Genomic DNA, 13,671 nt, shown 5'->3' with positions numbered 1-13,671 from the left:
TCCTCGCCTCCTCTCTTTCCCACAACATTACCCTAAACACCACCCATTCACATCGCAACCCATGTATTCGTCTTGTAATTTTTTCATGTTATCTGCATTCAGATTTCGGCGGGTTACAACAACAACAATAATAATTCAACTCCTCCAGCGAAAATGAAACGACTTGGCAAGTCCATAGATTGTAGAATTTCAGCTCTATCAGGTCAGTTAGAAAAGGGACCTCAAAATTTTGAATCTTATCCTAGCCAATTATTGATTATCCTACTGATACATGTACACTTCTACAAGTACACTTCTCTCCTCATCCGCAAAACCACAAGCCAGTCTCATAACATGTCTTTATGGTACGTAGAACCACCAGCGCCGATAACGTAGTGTTGAGCAGCTTACGCTTCAACTGTCCATCTTGAGATCTAACAGCAATTTTTTTTATTTTATTTTTATTTTTTTAGTCATATTTAGGTATTTTTGTTTAACTGAAAACTTGGTTGTTGCGTATGGGATCGCAAGTACGAAAAATGAATTGAATTGGAATTATCAGTTAATTAATATTGAAATTGTATTGTGAGTACTTTTTTATAGAATATATATCTTCTTATTTAATACAATATGAGGTCGGATTATAGTGATATTACAGAAAACTATTCGAGTTTTTAAAAACTATAATACATTAAAACCACATCCCCGCATCTTTAATATTTCAATTCTTTTAACTAGAATATAACGTCTTTATATATTTATAGTTAATCACTTTAAGTAAAGAGGAAAATAAATTTAAATTCCTATCGAAATAAATTGCACTTAAAGTATTTAAAAATATCTTTAACCAAAATTTTAAATGTTAATAAAATAAAAATAACTACCTTTTAAAGTGCTTTGGAAATGAAGTATAGGTGCAAAAAAATTTATAATACGCAGTCTAACATAATATATGAATAAAAAAAAACCAAAGTGTAATTCTAATAGCTAAACTTTAAATTTAAATGGATCTTTTCTAGCGTATCTACACAAAAAAATCTCGCTTGTCACTTGATAAGGTATTAAATGTTCAGGGACAGCATAATAATATGCGTTTACAAAATATTTAGTTTACTAATTGTTTAAAAATTATCAAATACATAATATTTAATTTGTATATTAACATTTTAGTTTTGTTGTTAATTAAAGACTATCGCCTTCTTGTAATCAGCACTTGATGTGTGTTGGGCTTGATCGTAGCAATATGAAAATCTCAGTATCTGGTTTTGACTTCATCCGTCGACCATATAAAAGTCAATAAAATATTTGAGTACAACGGGAAAGTAAAAAGTTTTTAGTCAAAATTTTTATGATAAGCAGTTTTTTACGAAATTTTGTCAAAAAAAAAAATTGTATGAACCGATTATAGTCATACTTTGAGATATGCATCAAATATAAATTTTGGGTTATAAGCGTGCCTACTTCCATAGATAAGATATCAAGTTTTAACTTTTAAAGCTATTGCATAATTGTAGCTAGGCAGATAAATTTTGGACATTTGTACAGGGTGCCGAAAGTTTTATAACATGTTGTAAATTTTAAAAGCGTATAGATATTTATACATTTGGTTTTATAATTGAGATATAGGTACTAATATGTATAAAATGAAATAAGAATGTACGAAAAAAAAAGTAATTGTTATATGTTAAATATTTTAGTTTAAATAATTAATAAGTTTAAAATTTAAATACAACAAATTTTTAAAAAATTCAATATAAATTTATTATCGTCCCGATATTCTTCACCTGTTAGACCTATTCATTACTGTTAGTTGCTTGCTTGCATTGGTAAATCAATCGATATTTTATGCTTCCCACGATTAGTAATTATTTGCTGTTTTATTATCACAAAAAAAATCAGAAAAAATCTAAAGAAACTAAAAAATAAAAGTATTCCTTTGAATTTAGGTACTTTAACAGTTCTTTCATCCTTATCCAGAGAAAAGTTCCAGAGAAAAAGATTGACTGTTTCTATTTCCTTTAAGTTTCCACAACTTCTGCAGTGAGTATTAAAAAGTATATTTGTTGGGTCGCATTGATTCAATACATTAGTGAAGCGAGAGGACTGTAGTAGTAGCTAGTTGTAGAGAGTAGCTTTGTAGTATTCCCGCAATGCCTATTAATGAGGTGCCAACAACTGGTCTAGTTATGTGACGGCTAGGTTGATCGAAGAATTACACATAAATTAGATGTCTTCCATTTATCATTAGTTAGTTGAAAAAAAAGATGTAAATGTTTCGTTTAATGATCCTTAGGAACACGCAGACCATATATCTTAAAGATACATCCAGGAAACCACCAAGGTAGCTCTTTTTTTGAAAATCAAGACTGTGCAGTCACAAGAAAAATACTTGATTGTTTCTGTTTTCTGTAAGAATCAAAAATAATGCAAAATATTACTTGTATATATTTCTATACACCAGTGACCAGAGATGATTGTAGTGAGCTTTGAAGTGTTCTGGAGTTTCCTGTTAATGAGTTCCTAAAATTTGGTTGTGTTAATGAAGGCCAGATCGATCAAGAAATTACACGTGACTTAGGTGTCTTCCATTTATTATTAGCTAGTTGGAAAAAATGGAGGTAAATACTGCTCTTAATGATCTGTTCCCCCTACAGTTCCGTTAGAGCGTGCTGTACATCCAGACATATTGTTATAACTTTATAATTAGTACTTTAATAGAAAATAAGAGTAAATACGATTATTTTTCCTATATTGTTATAATTTTATAATAAGTACTTTAATAGTTAATAAAAGTAAATACGATTATTTTTCAATAAAAAACTCGTAATTATATAACATAAAGAACCATTTTACTACTTCAAAATATACGAAACACTTTATTTATATATAAAAAATGTTTAAACATTTTTCACAGAATTTAATTTTATACTTATATATATAAACATTTATTATTATATTTTATGACCTGACACTTGGTTTGATTATAAAAACTAAACTATTTTAATAAAATAAATTTATATGCAAATACATACTACATTTCAGTCATGCTCAACACTATTCACTACTTTATGATCCAAATAATAAATATTCATAAAATATCATAAAAAAGTCGTATGAATTACTCGAGAAATATGTGCGAATTTAATAGATACACTTAAGATAAAAATGCTTATGTGCGTTAACACAATTAAAAGATGCGTAATATTTGATAGCAATTTTTATGGCAAAAAATTGTTAATGTTACTCATACGTCATTATGTGCGATAATAATTACCTACTATGAATATGAATATTAACAGAAATCATATTAAATAATTATAAAAAAATAATATAGGGTGTGTATCTTGTATCTAGCGCCAGACACGATTTGTGTTTTCCACCCACAAAAAATTATTGCTGCTTATCGAACTGACCATTTAATAAGCAATAAATGGTACTAAACGGAAATGTAAACGTGCCTTGTGAAAACCGTGCTGAGCATATTAGCAAATGTTGAGAAATTTTTTCTATATTCATACATTGATCATACCACAAATTTTTATGCTTGAAACTTTATTTGTATTAGCAATTGAATTAAAAAAAAATATATAGTTACAATATATAAAAGTCACTTCATATATATATGCAATATTTGCAGTTGTTGCAATAGTGTAGCTTACAATATTTTTTTAGCATAATAACATAAAATGGAAATTTCCATAATAATAATAATATAATTATGTACCCATAATTGATAACAGTGAAGATAAAAATTACATAAAGAAAAATATAAGTGATGAACAACGTAGTGAACATTTACAACCACGAACAAGCAGAATGCTGACAATAAAAGAGCAACAGAGCCGCGAAGCATTTCGGTTAAAAGAACTGCGACCAGTGCTGCACTAAGGCTTTCTTATTAAAGTCTGGAATTCTTCGTGCCTTAAGGGCTTGGTCTTAGCACACTGAACTTCTTACAGGACACTGTAATACATGTTATATATAATGACAATATATATATCAAATAAAATTAAACAAAATATTAATATAAAAATTATTTAAAAAAAAATTAGAAAACATTAAAATTTAAAAAATTATTAACAAACAAAATAATAAAAAAAAGTTAAAAGAATATTATAAACAAAATAATTATTATACAAAAATAAATAATACAAAAGGAGGGAAAAAATTACAATAATTTATTTGAATAAAATATTTACCATACAAATAAGTAAATACAAGCATATAGTATATAGAATACATGTAATTACAACAAAAACTCTCCATTAAGTTGTGTTTCAGAAAAGTATGTATATAGGCTAGGTTCTCAAGGTTGTTCGTATAAAGGTTTAAGAACTTTCAAATATGCTAAGCAGGCATTTGCTAGTAAATATTTTTATTATTTTATTGATTATTAAATAATAGAAAATTCTTTATTAAATATAGTTAAATTGCAGTCTTTATAACTTGCTTACACATAAGATAATATATTGATATTTCAATTATGAAACAGTTTATGCCCGGTCTAAGTCTGAGCTCTTGTATGAATATTTTTATAAATCAAATTTAAGCGCGTGTATACATTTTTTTTTTTGAGTTGTCAACCTTGAGCGGAAATGTTATGAGCTCATAAGCCTAACTTAAGCTTTCAACAATTATTTGAACAAAGCAGTGGCTTAAAAAGTCACAGCAAAGCAAATTGATTGCTTTTACTTTTCTTGAGAGGCTCAAAAAGCGGAAGATCAATTGTACATTCTTGTAAAAGCTTAGTATTAAATAAATATTTTCTTATAATATGCATAGAAGATATAAAAAAAAACCATAACAATTTTATATTATCATAAAGTATAAACTCATCCCTGCTAGACAGTGAATCAATAAAAGTAGTTTGCAATATCTTTATCAAGAACGTAAAAATTAAGTATAAGATTTTAAGTGCTCCAAAAAAAATCCTAAACAATTTATATCAATTACAAAATAAACCCATCACTTCACTCACGCATGTAGTCAGTGCTCAGTGCTTACATATATATGTCAGACCACCTTATCGATGATTTTTACTAATAACAATAATATATGAACTGTACGATATAGATAAAAACAATGAGCTACGGACAGAAAGCAAAATATTGTTATTAAAAATCTTTATTAGACGAAAATTATATATCTTACTCTATTAAAATTTATGGATAAATACAACTAGTTGGAGTTAAATGACACTTCGAAGATATAATAATATGCCTCAGTCGTCTAACAGTCGGATGTATAGTATATATAAGATTATTATTTTAAAATATTTAAAGACATACCACCTCATTTTTTGTTAATTAAATGTACTTCGATCTGATTGTTAAATAAAATTTATAATTAAATAAAAAAAATGAATTCAAATAAAGTAAATTTTATGAAATTATCTAATCTATGCATTGCGCTTCTCAAGTTTAGAGTACAAATTGTTTGATACTTCAAAAATTTTGATATATTTAGACAATCAAATATGACTTAAAAAAGGTGCTGATAGACTTATCAGAAATACAAACGAGGTCATATAATTTTGATTATAATAAAACAGTGCACAGTCAATTAAATTCTATAAAATAGAAATAAGTACATAGTTGCTTAAGAAAATGCAGATAAAGTGTGGGTAAATATTTGAAAAAAAGTAAAAAGAGGTATGAGTTAATAATTGGTGGGAAAGTTTTAATTAGGCCTCTACTTAGTTTTTTATGTATGATATGATAGAATGTATAATAGACTATGATAAATATTACCGACATAATTTTCTGACATAAGACCTATTTTATTACTTTTCTTGAACTAATAGAGCTAACATAACTAACAGTTATTATATAGCTTTATATAATGAGTCCAATATAATTCGTTTTATTGCACAAACTTTTTTATTTTTCTAAATCTGTTATATTTCCTTTAAAGTATTCCTCTTTCGAGGTATCTAGGTTAATATCTGTCTTTACAGGGCACTGGACCTTAGAATGACATTAATAGACTTGGACTACTCTGTGATTTATCCTGCAATGCGTGTCTATTAGCTCTCGAAGAAAGGACACCAGAACACCTGATATGTATATGTCCAGGTTTAGCCAGAACGAGGTTTAAGTATTCTGGAGGCCCCCTTCTTTAACACAATCGGCGATAAATGCCTCCAGTTTTAGCTTGACCTTCTCTGTACTACTCACTATTACGAGATTTTGTAGATTCAAAACAGCTTTTTTAACTAATTGAGGAAAACTCGTTCCTCCCTCCCCACCACAACTTATTAACTATTCTTCTTCCGATAAAATACACTCATGTCTTCGTTTTTTACAATACTGGATATAATTGTTAAAATCAATTCTCGGAATGGTTTCTTCTCCTTTGTCACGATCTTTTGGAACAAGATAAGTTGAATTTTTGGCTAAATGATCTTGAAGAACCAGGGCAATGTGAAATGATGCAAAAACCAAGAATAGTTTGCCTACCGTTTTGGCGTCTTTTTGCGAATAATTTTACGTGAACGTTGAAAATTCTCAAACAATATGTGTTGTTAACAGTTTGGCCCGAAGGAAGGTATTTAAATTCAAAGAAAACTGTTAACATGGTCTTGAATTTTGAACGATTTAGATCTTATTAGTCTTAGCTCACCTTTTAGTATAGAATACGCTTGATTGGTTAAAGTTTCCATTTCATAAGCATAGACCTAAGTCTTATCTCCGTTTATCATGCATTTTGTCTTATCCTGATTATTAGAAAGCATTATTTACCGGACTTCAATGTTAAATGCTAAAGCATTTGAGTATCTGAATGATCCAAGTGTTTGCATTCTACCATATACTCTACCATATACCATATACTTTTACATAGTTTGATTGCCTTTGTCCTTTCGAAGAGAGAATATAGTTTACCAATTTTTAGTGAAAGACTATTGAATAAATTAGAAATCATCATTACATAATCTAACGAGTATCTAAAAATTTCCACTTAAAGTACTAAAAGTGATATTCATCTATCCAAAGATTTAACCACAAATAATACCAAAAAATTATAATAATTCATAAAAATACCGTGAATCAACAAATTCAAATCGATTTCCTAAATAATTAAGAATGTTAAGTTTAATAACAAAAATTTGTTTAAGAAATTTAAGTTTCACTTTTTCTACTTATTTAAGGCAATAAAAATGACAAAGTATAAATTTCGTGGTCAATATTGATTGTGTTTATTTATGCAATTAGCAATTATTGACCAATCTGTTCCATTGGCACCGACTGTTTGCAATGGTTTAATGACCTTTTTTTTCATAATAACGTCTTTGTGTAAACTCGTTAGATACACGTTTTCATGGTGTACATATTTCTAGCTCAAACAGCTTGTCGAATTAATAAAGCGAAATTTATTAATATTCTTCATACTTTTACAATTTATAAATCTAATAAAAATGGCAAATCGAATTTAACATAAAAACTAAAATTAAACTTTTTATATTTCAAGTCAACTTTTACTACGAACTATTTAAGTATACGAAAGAAGAGTGGCAGTTGCTTAAGCAAACTTTAATGCGAAATGTTGAATATTTTATGGAGAAGTTTTTATTGATTTAGAAATTAATATTTTTCTGTGTTAAATATTAAAAAAAATAATAAAATAACAATAAAGGTTAAGGTTAATAAATTCCCATAGTTGAAAAACTGCACATATTTTAATTTAATTTTATTTTTATTATAAAATTTTTTTTTATTATAAATTCTTTTTTTTTACTATAAAATTTTAATTCAATTAGTATTCTATTCTATAAAAAAATTAAGAGTATTTCACAAAACTACTAAATTTTTTCATTAGAATTTCATACTAACCATAAGCAAATTATAATACCAGAAATTTTTATAAATAAATTGTATTTAAAAAAAAATCACATGCAATTTATTAGCGATCATTAGCAACATACGTCTAGCAACAACAACAACAACAACAAATGTTAGAAAAAAATTAGAAAAAAATAAAAATAATATAAAAGAAAAATTTAAAATTCCCAAATATAAAAAAAAATAAATTTGTATAAATGTTTAAAATTTTTATAAGGTAATAATGACAATCTTATACATCATGATTATTTCCACTGAAAGCAGCCAGCGCACAATTTATTCTTGATGTGCGCTTGATCTGCCAGTACCGAAATATTAGTACATAAAAGAATCTTAAAGATACTCTAACAAACCGTTTAAGGTAAAAAAAAAAAAAATTTGGAAATAAAAAAAAATCATAAAAATAAAACAATATATCAGAGAGTACGAGTGTTTCTTTTGAAAAAGAGGCAATAGCGGAAATATTTAAAATTAGCGCAAATATTCATAAAAACACAAAAATGTATCGCACAGCTAAAGCAATCGCTCAAGATACAAGTAGCGTATACATTTTGATACAGATAGATACATTTAGATGTCTCTGCAATGCTCTTACCGCACAAATGCAAACAACACACACTACGCCAATATAATATCTGATATGCAGCACACTAGCTGGTATATTCCTATCTAAACACACATATACACATACACACCAACACACACATACGACGACCATGTTTAAATGCCAATTTGTGCGAATGTTTAAGCTTTCGGATTTTATGAATGAATTTAATGTTTATACAATTTTTTATGGCCTTTTTGTTGTTATTATTGTTGTTGTTGATTTTTATTATTGTTGACTGCATTTTGTTGCTGCATTTTTGTTGTTCAATTTTATTTCACTTTCGCATTGTTGTTGTAGTTGTAGTTGTAGTTGTTATTGTCGCTGTGTACGGCAGTATTTTGTTTTTAATGCTTTTCTGTTTACATATTGTGTTTCTCTAATGAATTTGTTGTTGCTTAGTGCTTAGTGCGATTTGATTTCTCACTTCTTTTTTAATTTTGATTTTGATTTTGATTTGCATTTAAATAAAATTTGCTAGTTTGCTTTCATCAATTAACATTTTAATAAATAATTATAGAGAATAATCAATAAATTTGCTAATTTGCAATTTTTGTTAAGTTTCGAATTGGAAATTTGCATATTCTGCGCCATAACATGTCATACTTTCAGTGCAAATGTCAACACGTGCCAATGCTATTTTGCGCGCTTTAATAAAGGTTAAGAGTTGCCAGATGTAATTAAAATTTTATGATCCACAAGGACAAAAGATGGATTTTTGTATTTTCTATATAGTACATGAGCAAAACTTCAACGTTAATTAAAATGTTCTTAAGTGCCTTCTATTTCTTATAGAGTAACATAAATCGGTACCACAAGGGAAGCATCCAGAGAAGCACGAAAGCGGGCTAAACTGTCAGCTTTTTCGTTCTCTTCAATGTTCCGAAGGGAATATTCGAAATAATGTCATACTCGTACTTATGATAAATATCGAATATTTAAAATTTTCTTTTTACTGTAGATCTATTTTACTTTTACTTTAAAGATCCCTTCAAATGTGCTGTTTTTGGAAATCCGATTTTTGGACATCGTACGTTATTGATGATAGTTATAATCGTACTATAATGATACGATTAGACTTATATAAATAGTAGACTAATATCTACTATTTATAACACTGTGTTATTTTGTGAGTAATATTTAATTAAAAGAAATGGTCTATCTTCGTCCATTGATGGAGCACTTATAGATACATAGGTAGATACATAAATAAATAGATACTTTTGTTTACATACATGGCAACTTTTTTACTCTTATCGTTTTAAAAGTATAATATAATATTCGTATAATATATCATACGAATTATTACTGGTTGTTGTTGGTCGTATAGAGGATTTCATTACAAACACTTTTTATTACAATGTTAAGATATTTTAAAATAGATTTACTCAGACTAATTAACAAACTTAGCCACTTAAGAGCAAGAAGGCAGCGATGCTGGTCTCTGTGGATTTCTGTTTAGATGGGCGGCATGTAATGCTACTGCACGTGGCTTTTATTATTGAATTTTAATAGCGATTGCATAATTTGAAACTGTAAACAACGCAAATTCCAGTGTAGAAATATTATGCAATCGTCAAGGGGTACTCATATAAAAATACATCAAAATGAAAGATTTAAAATGCATACTACACAATTTTACAACTTAAGAAATTTAAAGCTTTTCAAATATTTTACAACTGATATTTACTACGAAGAATGCCACATACGTTTCTGTATATTTTTATTGCTTCTGTAGAATGTTGAAGTATTGTTGGCACTGAGTAGGTAAATTGATATACAGTGGACGTCCAATATAACGAATTTTATGTTGCACCCCTTGTTCGTTATATCGAAAAATTCGTAATATCGAATGTTATACATTTACCTACCAATATGGTTATTTTTAGGAGATTTCATATATTTGAGTTCATAAATTAACTTATAAACACGTACGAGTATATATTTATTTAAAAGTATTTTTTATTCGGTTGTTACAAAAATTATTTATAAGAAAGGACGCATTCAATCATAGTGTAGAGTAAAAAAAATCATTAATTTTTGTTTGTTTTTTACTACACTCAAGACTTTTCTGAACAGCTTTTTCTTGTAGTTCTCTTAGTACAGCTAATTTTGAAGTTTCATTATTGTTAATCGCCCACTTTATGCATTTTTCGAAATGATTTATGGCATCTTTATGTTTAATAATTTCTAAATTATTTTCTTCTATATTTTCGTCATCAGATCCATCATCCTCGTCCGAGACATCGATGGTATTATCAGCATTATTCCATTTATTAACTTCGTATGTACTAATGTCACACTAACAATAAATAGTTAGATAGTATTGGATAGTATTTCGTATATGATAAACTGAATTTGTAAACAACAGATCAGTGGCGCCTGATCTGTTGATCTATATATATGCATTTTGCCATATATAGGCATTTTTCTCAGAAAAAAAAAAAAACGGACAATTACATGCATATTCTAAGCTGAATAATGCTAGTTTTATAGTAAAATTATATTCAAAAGCATAATTTGTATAAAACAAAAACGAATAAGAAATAAAAAATTTTTTGTTCGTAATATGGAGCAGAATTTTTTTTTTCGTTCGTTATATAGAACAATCAATGTAAATATTTTGGGTGTTCGTTATATCGAAAATTCGTAATATCGAGCGTTCGTTATACTGGACGACCACTGTATATATTTAGATACTGCGATTAGGAAATGAGCATTTAAAGGAAGTTAAATAAACTTATTTTGTATAATACTGGTATAAAATTCTTAAAATATTTATAAAGTTCTTCAAATAATGGCTCTACAAACAGAATCATATTGAAATTTAATAATTAAAAATAAAAATATATAATTAATTAATTCAATTATTCTACAACTGGTTTATGATTTCGTTATAATATAAACACATCAAGTGAACTTGTTAATAAAACTTTCACAGCAAAGTAACAAAACTCCAGAAAAATGTGCCAGTCAAGTACGGCTTTGTGTCAGTTGGTTAAGGAGCGCTGACTCTGTGTTTCAAATTTTGCAGGGCACGAGTTTGATTCCTGATACTTGTAGTCTCCAAAAAATTTTTTTACGAATAATTAAATATAAGAAATATATCCAAGACCACTGATGATGGCTATTTGGCAATACTCGAAACAGCTGTATGGGCAACTAAAAATTCAATTAATTAAAATAATATAAAATGAATTTTTGTTGTTGTAATTCACTACTGTTCGAGAAAGCTTATTGAAATATTTTTAAAAAAATAAAATATAATTTAAATTAAATAAATAAAATTAAATTTGAAACATTGTGACAGTTTAAAATATGCTGTGAATTATAAGTATCCACTATTTAGTTTGAATATATTAAATTTTAGTTTTTAGGAAAGTACAATATGTCTTATTGATAGGAACGCATGAAGCGACAACTCCGGAAATTGCAACATTCCAAATTTATGTGCCAATTCTTTTTTATTTATCCTAACATTCGAAATATTACAGTTCAATAAAAATTTCGTAAATATTATAGATATTTTCTCACAGATTTTGCAACGTTTGAAATAGCAAAGATGTTGTTTAAGAAAAAAAATGTAAAAACGGAAAAATTTTTGAAAATATTTAACAACAATGAACATAAAATTGAACATGGATCACTTCGGCTTACAACGTTTTTAGGGGGAAAAAGTAAGTCAAAATATCGATAATTCATTTCAGTACTGAATGTCAAGTTCGTGTTTCATTTATTTATACTTCGATTTGCATGTTCATGTTATTCGCAAAGTTCCAACAAACAAAATAAACATAGTAAATTCTATTGAAGGCAAAAGTACAAATCTTTGCAGCAGTGAAAAAATCTGAATAATAACAGCTGAAATACGTGTAATAATAAATGTTTACATTTGCGAAACAACAGTGTTGCCCTTTTACGTTACGAGATGCAATAAAAAGTTTTATTTTTTATTTTTTATTGCAAAATCAACACTACAATCAACATTACAAACAACTCTACGAATACCCATGAATGTATCTTAAAGCACATGAAAAGTATCTTTTCCGTCATTGTATCGCATTCGACATAATGCTGCAATTGAGTTTATATTAGTAAGCTTATTGGCGTCACTCACAAACAAATAAGATACGTTTAGGTAAATATCGAGAGATCGAGAGACTGACGGTTAGACGAGATACTTGATTGAAGAATGCGCGCAAAAATTTGTATAATCTGACACCTTCATGCAAATTTAAGTTGTTGTTGTTTGGTTAAGTTCTTTCTGGGAATTACGGATGTTGACAGTTCATAATGTTTTTTTTTTCTTTCGTTGATGCAGTTCAGATATAAGGCAATATAAATATAAAGATGTTATTTTCTTCGTAAAAAAAATTAATGTCTTGACGTTTATGATACTCTATAATATTAATTGGTCTGATTGGTTGGTTGACTCGAGTGAAAAAATATTGTTAGTCAAATCAATGCTTTCGCATCGTTTTGTTGGCACATTCTCTTTATCAACTGGTTCAAATTTTTATTATTACTTTTTCATTACTGTTCGAACCCTTCTAGTTTCGTCATAAGACGCATTAGCTTCGACAAAAATAATTAATAATTATTTTATATAATAATTGGTTCATTTCTTGTTTATGTAAGTAGTTCAGTTAAATTCGGTTCGTGCTGTTTAAGAAGCTTTACAGACCATTAAATTAAGCTTTCGCTAGGTTTCCAAAAAAAATAGGTTTCCGAAGAGCAGGGCATGCACAAATAAATAGTTTCCTAACTAATTACAACTGCGAAAGTGATTATAATAAGGGATTCCCATGAACGCCTGATTTTGCATAACCCAAAAAGCAATAATGAGAGGCGCCAGTCTACAGTCATCTTTTCAACTCTTATTTACACCAAATATTTTGAAATTACTACGATTTTAGATTTTAATAGCTGTTGAGCTGAAATTTGTATGACATATGAGTCTTTGGCAATACCGTACTAGGGTTCAAAAATGATTTTATGAATAGTTGAATATTTTTTTTTTTAAAAAATTTATATAAGAATTATTATTTTATTTTCTATTTAAAAACACAAATTTCTTTTCATCAGCAAACTTGCTGTAAACAATTAGATTGCCTTAGACATCTTTTTCCGAATTCTAATCCTTCTTCCTGTAAAAAGAAACTACTCAAAGTCGTTCTGCAACAGTTTTCTGGATAACATGAAACTAAAAATCATTTTTAAGAAATGTTTAAAATATTCCCCTTTTTTAGA

At 27.7% G+C, this 13,671-nt stretch overlaps 1 protein-coding gene across 1 annotated transcript in view; it reads right to left on the bottom strand.

Annotated features, from left to right (window-relative positions):
- Positions 1-13,671, bottom strand: part of LOC119666967 (tRNA dimethylallyltransferase) — a 94,530-nt gene that overhangs the window by 32,545 nt on the left and 48,314 nt on the right. The gene's annotated exons all lie outside the window — the stretch shown is intronic.

This window comes from Teleopsis dalmanni, chromosome 1 (genome assembly GCF_002237135.1).
Source record: "Teleopsis dalmanni isolate 2A chromosome 1, ASM223713v2, whole genome shotgun sequence".
Classification (NCBI taxonomy): domain Eukaryota; kingdom Metazoa; phylum Arthropoda; class Insecta; order Diptera; family Diopsidae; genus Teleopsis; species Teleopsis dalmanni.
The sequence above is the reverse complement of the archived record's forward strand: the minus strand, read 5'-3'. Positions and strand labels throughout refer to the sequence as shown.